Source organism: Manihot esculenta, chromosome 8, assembly GCF_001659605.2.
Source record: "Manihot esculenta cultivar AM560-2 chromosome 8, M.esculenta_v8, whole genome shotgun sequence".
Lineage (NCBI taxonomy): Eukaryota > Viridiplantae > Streptophyta > Magnoliopsida > Malpighiales > Euphorbiaceae > Manihot > Manihot esculenta.
Window position 1 is genome coordinate 33,863,789 of NC_035168.2, and position 7,578 is coordinate 33,871,366.

Here is a 7,578-nt window from a genome sequence, read left to right on the forward strand (position 1 = left end):
ACTGAAAGCAATAAAAATAAGGCAAATAATAAAAATAAAAGAGAAATAAAAAATAAGAAAGATCTAGTTGAATAATTGGATCCACTTTAGTTGTTGGGATTGATCATTGACACTTAGTTTCCTTTGGGTTGATTCAATAGATTAGTTATGGAGATGGAAGACGCTTCTCACCACCATTATCTCTCCTTATGATTAAACCAATTAGGGAATGTCCTCTAATTAATTACTAATTAACAAATTACCAAGGAACGTCCTTGGGCCTTAGGCATCAAAACAATTGTCAATTGCATTCAGAAATAGAGAGATCCAATCCTAGCTACCCAAACGTATGGAGATAACGCTAGATCATACAATTTCCTTGGGTTTTATCCCAAGTGTTCTCATATAAGAATAATCTAAGTAATTACGGACTTAAATCATCCAAACTAACATATTATTACTTTGCAATCAAGAATCAACGTAGATCTAAACAACAAAGCAATATTAAAATCAAGCATGAAATTGCATAAATATTGAACAACCAAAAGTTAAACAATGTTTGATCAAGTCTCCCAATCCATAAAACAACCAAAGTATCACCTAATCTTCAACTAGAATAAAAGATTTCAGCCTCTCATGGCTGAATCAAAACCAAAAATAAAAGAAAAGAAGAAAGGTAGAAGAAGAGATGTGAATTTCGTAGGTGTCTCCCAAGGGGAGCTTAAAGGCCATGTAGAGGCTTCCTATGTGGCTTTTTATAGTTGAAAAGTGTTGCCCTAGGTCATACTTACTGCCCAAGAGGTATTTTCTGCCCAAGATGTGTTTGAAAAGGAAAGAATCGCGCTTTTCGGCTTCAGAAGGAAGGCTGCGCGAAAATGCACTGCGGAAGGAAGTTGGTGCGCGCGGTTTGGTCTCAGAAAGGGAAGGAGGCGCAAATTATGCTTCCTAAATAAGTTTAGATGCTGATCTTACTTCCTAATTAGTGTAGAGGCTGCCCAAGTTGTTGCAGAAAAGGAAGGTGGCGCGCCGATGGCTCTCAGAAGAGGAAAGCGCGCAGATTGTTTCTGAATAGGAAGGATGCACGAATTTTGATCTTCAAAGGGGAAGATATGCTTGTCCATACATTCCTTTTTAGGTGGAGCCTCTTTTGAAATTTGAATATTGAATGCAGAAGAGGAAGAGCATCTCTTTGAGATCTTGCTGCCTAAATAGGAAGATGTGACTGTTGCAGTGTGTGCACATCTTTGAACAAGGAAAGAAAGATCTGCGATTTGAATTTCAAATAATCTTCTGACTGAGTTTTCCTTGTTTGCTTTTGCTTTTGCACTTTCCTCATTTGAAAACTTTCCTTTTCTGAAAACTTTCCTTTTCTGAAAACTTTCCTTATTTGGAAACTTTCCTTTTTTGGCACTTTCCATATTTAGCACTTTTTGGCAGTTTTAAGAGCATTTTCTCCAGATTGTCTCTTTACACCTAATATCTGCAAAACATAATTAAAACCACAAAATTAAGCAGAAAAGATGTAAATAAACATCAAGAACATAATGATAAAATGGACTAAAATATGCTCTATCACACACCCACAATGAATAATGCAATGCGTCATATCCGTGAATTCTAATGCAAACAACCTATTATATATCATGATGCATGAACATGCTTAAAACATTTGAATTCTCGAAATAAAAGATTAATTTAGTTCCACTCACCTCTGGTTGACTCTGAATTAACTCTGTAGCAGCTATCTCACTGCTGATCACCTCGGTTCCTCAGGTCCGATCCTACACAGGTGGACTCAAATGAGGGACCAAACATACTCTAACATGACTCTAAACAACTCCCCCAAAAACCCCTAAAACATCATAAAACATGCCTAGAAAACATGCAAAGGAAGGCTGGGCAGGGGACTTTTGGCGGCAGGTTCGGTGGCCAAAAGCCCCTACAGATCCGAAAGTCAGGCACTTTCAGGGGTAGGGTTCGGCGGCCGAAAGTCCTTCCAGAGCTGAAAGTCCAACTTTCGGGGGTGAGTTTAGGCGGCCTAAGGCTGCCTCCACAGGCAGGTTCGGTGGCCGAAACTGGCTTCCGCGGCCGAACTTGGGCTCTCCCAAAGGGCAGAACCCGATTTTGCCTCTCACATCCAGCCACCAAAAACCTCACAACATGCATTCAACTATTCTAAAACATGCATAAACACTTATTCAAGCATATAGGGGCATAAAACTAGCCTATACCCCAACAAACATCAACATAGTATCACATAAACATACATTTATCATTTAACTAACATAAACCCTAACATTTTACATCTACTCTATACATGCATCAAAACCCTTAACCCCTTCTTAAAACTTACTTAAAACATCATAAAAGACGTGGATCTACACTTACCTCTTGAAGATCGAGAGGAGATGCGATCCCAAACTGGGAGATATGGAGGAACGAGCTTTGGGGGTCTCCAACCTTTAAAACTTTGATCTAAGCTTAAAATCTTTAAAAAAAAAGGCAAAAACTCATCAAAAACTTGAAGGATTTGAAGGAAAACATGAAATCGACCAAAAGAGGGCGAAATCTTACCTATGCCCGAAAATAGAGAGAGAAAACTCACCCATTTTCGGACAAGGGGCCTTTTATAGGTGGCTGGCCAGACCACCTTCGGGGGCCAAAAGAGCTTCCGCAAGCTCCCCATGTTCGGCGGCCGAACATGGGTTTTTCCTCCATGACTTTTTCTTTCAAAAACTCATTTTCTTTATTCATTAAAACTATAAAAACATATAAAAACATTTTAGAAAACCTTTATTTTACCCTTCTAGAAAGCTCCGACATCCGAGAAATTCCGGATCCCAACGAAGATTCCGCCGGAAGGTAGGAATTCTGATGCCGGGGTCTAGCCGGGTATTACACTTACATCGTGCCAGGGGAGTAGAATGGGCCTCACTGGTCTTCCATACCGTATCATAACATATCATATCGAGGGCTAGTGGGTCATCCAATATCCATCCAAGATTATGCAATGCATCATATTCGTGAATTCTAATGCAAACAACCTAATACATAACATGGCATTCGTGATGCATAAACATGCTCAAAATTTAGTTACTTTAAAAAACACAGTTCTGTTCTGCTCACCTCTGGCTGACTCTGAAACAGCTAACACTGCTGGCCTCCTCGGTTCCTCGGGTCCGATCCTACACAGGTGGACTCAAATGAGGGACCAAACATACTCTAACATGACTCTAAACAACTCCTCAAAAAACCCCTAAACTCATACTCAACACTCAAAAGCCTGCATAAACATATTTTCCAGCACATAGGGGCTTAAAACTAGGTTAAACCCCAACAAACATCACATTTAGCATACATTTAACATAAAACTAACAAAAACTCAACTAAAACCTAAAACTTTAGATTCAACTAAAACATGCATCACTACCCCATAAACCTTCATAAAACTTACTCAAAACATAGAAAAGGATATGGATCTACACTTACCTCTTGAAGATCAATAGGAGGTGCGACCCAACTTGGAGATTTGGGAGAAATCAAGCTCCGAGGGTCTCCAAGCTTCAAAACCTTGATCTTAGCTTAAAAATCTTCAAAACAAAGAAAACACTCATCAAAACTTGAAGGGATTGAAGGAAAACACAAAATCAACCAAAGGAGGGCGAAATCTCACCTATGCCAGAAAATAGAGAGAGAAAACTCACCCATTTTCGGACAAGGGGCCTTTTATAGGTGGCTGGCCAGACCACCTTCGGGGGCCAAAGGTGCTTCCGCAAGAGCACCAAGTTCGGCGGCTGAACATGAGGTTCGGCAGCCGAACCTGGCTTTTCCCTCCTTGGTCTTTTCTTTCAAAACTCAATTTCTTCCTTCATTAAAACCGTGAAAACATATAAAAACATTTTAGAAAACCTTTATTTTCACCCTTTTAAGGGATTCCAGATTCCAATGGAGATTCTGCCAGAAAGTCAGAATTCCGGTGTCGTAGCTTAGCCGGGTATTACAATATTGGCTGCTCAATATAGATGAGATCTCTTAGGATCTATTCATCAGGCTCACTATGAACCTTACTCGGATTTGATACGAATCTCCGTAATATAGAAACATGAAAAAAAGAATGGATTCTCTTCATGGAAGCAGGTAAATCTAACTTGTAAGATACATTCCCAATCTTTTGCAAGATTTCAAAGGATTCAATGTACATTGGAGCTAGTTTACCTTTCTTTCCAAACCGAATCGCCCATTTCATAGGAGACACCTTAAGCAATAACGTATCTCCCTCCTGAAACATAACTTTCTTTCTACGGATGTTTGCATAACTCTTCTACCTACTCACCGCTGTTCTGATTCTTTCTTTAATGATGGACACTACCCTGTTGGTGATTTCTACGAACTCTGGCTTGCTAAGGCCTTTTCTCCTATTTCTTCCCAATAAATAGGCGACCTGTACTTCCTCCCATATAAAGCTTCATACGGAGCCATTCCAATGCTAGCATGGTAACTTTTATTGTAGGCAAACTCCCTCAATGGTAGATGTTGCCTCAAAGAACTGTCAAAGTCTAGCACACACATCTTTAACATATCCTCTATGGTTTGGATGGTCCTTTCTGACTGCCCATCAGTCTAAAGGTACTAGTGTTAAAATCTAACCTTGTGCCCATAGCATTCTACAGACTCCGCCAAAATCTGAAGGTAAACTGGAGTCCCCTATCTGATACTATAGAAACTGGTGACCTATGCAGATTGATGATTACTTTCACGTAGATCTATGCCAATTTATCCATAGAGTTAGCACTCCTAACAGGAATAAAGTGAGAAGATTTGGTCAATCTATCTACTATTACCCATATAGCGTCGTGCCTATTGGACGTCACTAGTAACCCCACTACAAAATCCATTGCCATGATTTTCCATTTCCAATCCTGAACGCTGTCTTCGGCACATCCTCCTCTCTGATTCTCAGCTGATGGTACCCAGATCTCAGATCTATCTTGGAGAAACAACCCGCCCCTACTAGCTGGTTGAATAGATCATCGATCCTGGATAAGGGATACTTATTCTTAGTAGTGACTTTGTTCAACTGTCTGTAGTCGATACAAAGTCTGAGAGATCCATCCTTCTTTCTCATAAAAAGCACTGGAGCGCCCCAAGGTGAGGTGGTCGATCGGATGAAACCCTTATCTACCAACTCTTGCAACTGCTCTTTCAGCTCTTTTAACTCTGCTGGTGCCATCTTGAAGGGAGGGATAGAGATCGGTCTGGTTCCAGGCATCACTTCTATTTCAAACTCTATCTCCCTATCAGGTGGTAGTCCTGGAAGCTCGTCTGGGAAGACATCTGGAAACTCTCTGACTACGGGCACTGAGGCTGGTTCTCTAACCTGACTATCTAGCTCTCTCACATGAGCTAGGAACCCCTGACAACGTCTCCTGAGTAACCTACGAGCCTGTAGGGCTGATATCAAACCTCTAGGTGTACCCCTTCTGTCTCCTCTGAAGACTACCTCTGACCCATCCTGATCTCTGAACCTGACTACCTTGTCTCTGCAGTCCAAGGTAGCACCATGTGTAGATAGCCAATCCATCCCTACTATGACATCAAAATAAGTCAAATCTAGAACCACAAGGTCGGCTGGAAGGCATCTACTCTCTATAAACACTGGACTATATCGGTAGACTGACTCTGCCACTGATAGATCACACTTGGGTCCACTGACCCATAGGGGACACTCTAACCCAGAAGTCATCAAACCCAGTCTAACAACGGCCCTCAGAGCAATAAAATAATGAGAAGCACCAGGGTCCATTAAAGCACACACATCAGAGCAACCAATGATGAGATTACCTGTCACCACGGTGTTTGACGTATTAGCCTCCTGCTGAGTCATAGTGAAGATCCGAGCTGGGGCTGACGAACCTCCACCACAGGAACCTGCAGAAGAAGAGGTTGTCCCTCTCCCTCTACCTCTGCCACTGCCTTGAGTCATGGCTGGAGCTACTGGCTGAGCCACACCACCTGGAGCTGCCTGCTGAGACTGTGCTATCCTGGGAGCATTGGGACACTCTCGTGCTATGTGCCCCTCCTGCCCACATCTGTAACATGCAGTGGTCCCAAACCGACAAACTCCCTTGTGCGGCTTCCCACATCTCACACATTCTGAACCATCTGAACCTGAGCTCGAGCCACCACCTAATCCCATACCAGATTTCAACTTATTCCAGAACTTATTCTTCTTGGGCTTGGACTTGCTCCACATTTTACTATCTGATGCTGCTGTACTAGGGGTTTTGGAACCCGAGGGCTGTGCCACTGTCTGTTTAACTTTCCCCTCAATAATGGCACTAGCCTCCATCTTCCGCGCTAAATCCACTATAGCATGGAAGTTGTCCCTCTCTGCTACCTGGATCAAGGAAGAATACCTGGAATGAAGCCTCATGGTATACCTCCTAGCCTTATTCAACTCTGTGTCATAAGCTTGCCCACAAACGGCAACAACTCCAAGAATTTATCAGTGTATTCATCAACACTCATCTCTTCCGTCTGCCTTAGCTGCTCAAACTCAATCACCTTCAGCTCTCTTGAACTGTCTGGAAAAGCCCATCCTGCGAACTCATTTGCAAACTCCTCCCAGGATAGACTCTCCAATTTCGGGTCCACATAGTTCTTAAACCACTCCTTTGCTCTCTTACATTTCAGTGTGAACCCCGCCATCTGAATGGCTCTACTGTCGCTTGCTCCCAACTCATCTGTTATCATTTTCACCGCTTTGAGATACTCAAACGGATCATCCCCTGCGTTGTACTTGGGAGCATCCAGCTTTAGGTATTCTGTCATCTTTATCTTACTCCTATCATATGAGCTAGGTTTGGGTATTTGGACATTAGGGATTATAGGTTCTGCTGGTGGAGGAATGGGTACAGCACCCCCTGGAGTAGGGTTCGCTGCATAAGGATAGAAGGGTGAGGGTGGATACATGGGGTGTGATGGATAAAAAGGAGGATAGGGCATGAAGCAAGGGTATGGGCTAAAACCGGAGTAATCCGATGTACCCCCCATCGGATACCCTGGACCCTGTGGGTAGGGTGAAAACTGGGGTGGATGAGCAAACCCCGAGGCCTGAGCGCCTCCTTGTGACTCCCCTGTACCCTCTGCTGACATGCCCACACCTAGATTGCCATCCCTCCTCTGATCCTCTTCCATTCCTTCCCTCACATCGGCTGACCTCCTACCTTGAACTGCTCTCCTCCTACTCTCATCAAAAGACCTTCTAGGGTCCCTTGATGTCCCTTCCCTGGTTGTTCTACTTGACATTGCCCTTGGCAAAGCAGGGGGACGGGCATCCATGCCCTCATTCTCAGGTGGAGCTCCTGTCAATCTAGCGGATCGACGTGAGCCTCTCATCCTGCTTCTGAAAAACAACATTCATCACATAGGATTAGCATCATATGGTTCATGTGGAAACACGTGAACCCTCATCACATACATAGCATATCATTAATGCACATGCATATAATCATGGCATTTCACATCATTATCAAGACAGGACTCTACATCCTATCCTAATGGACATGATTTCTCCTATTGTGCTTGCCCTACCATAAC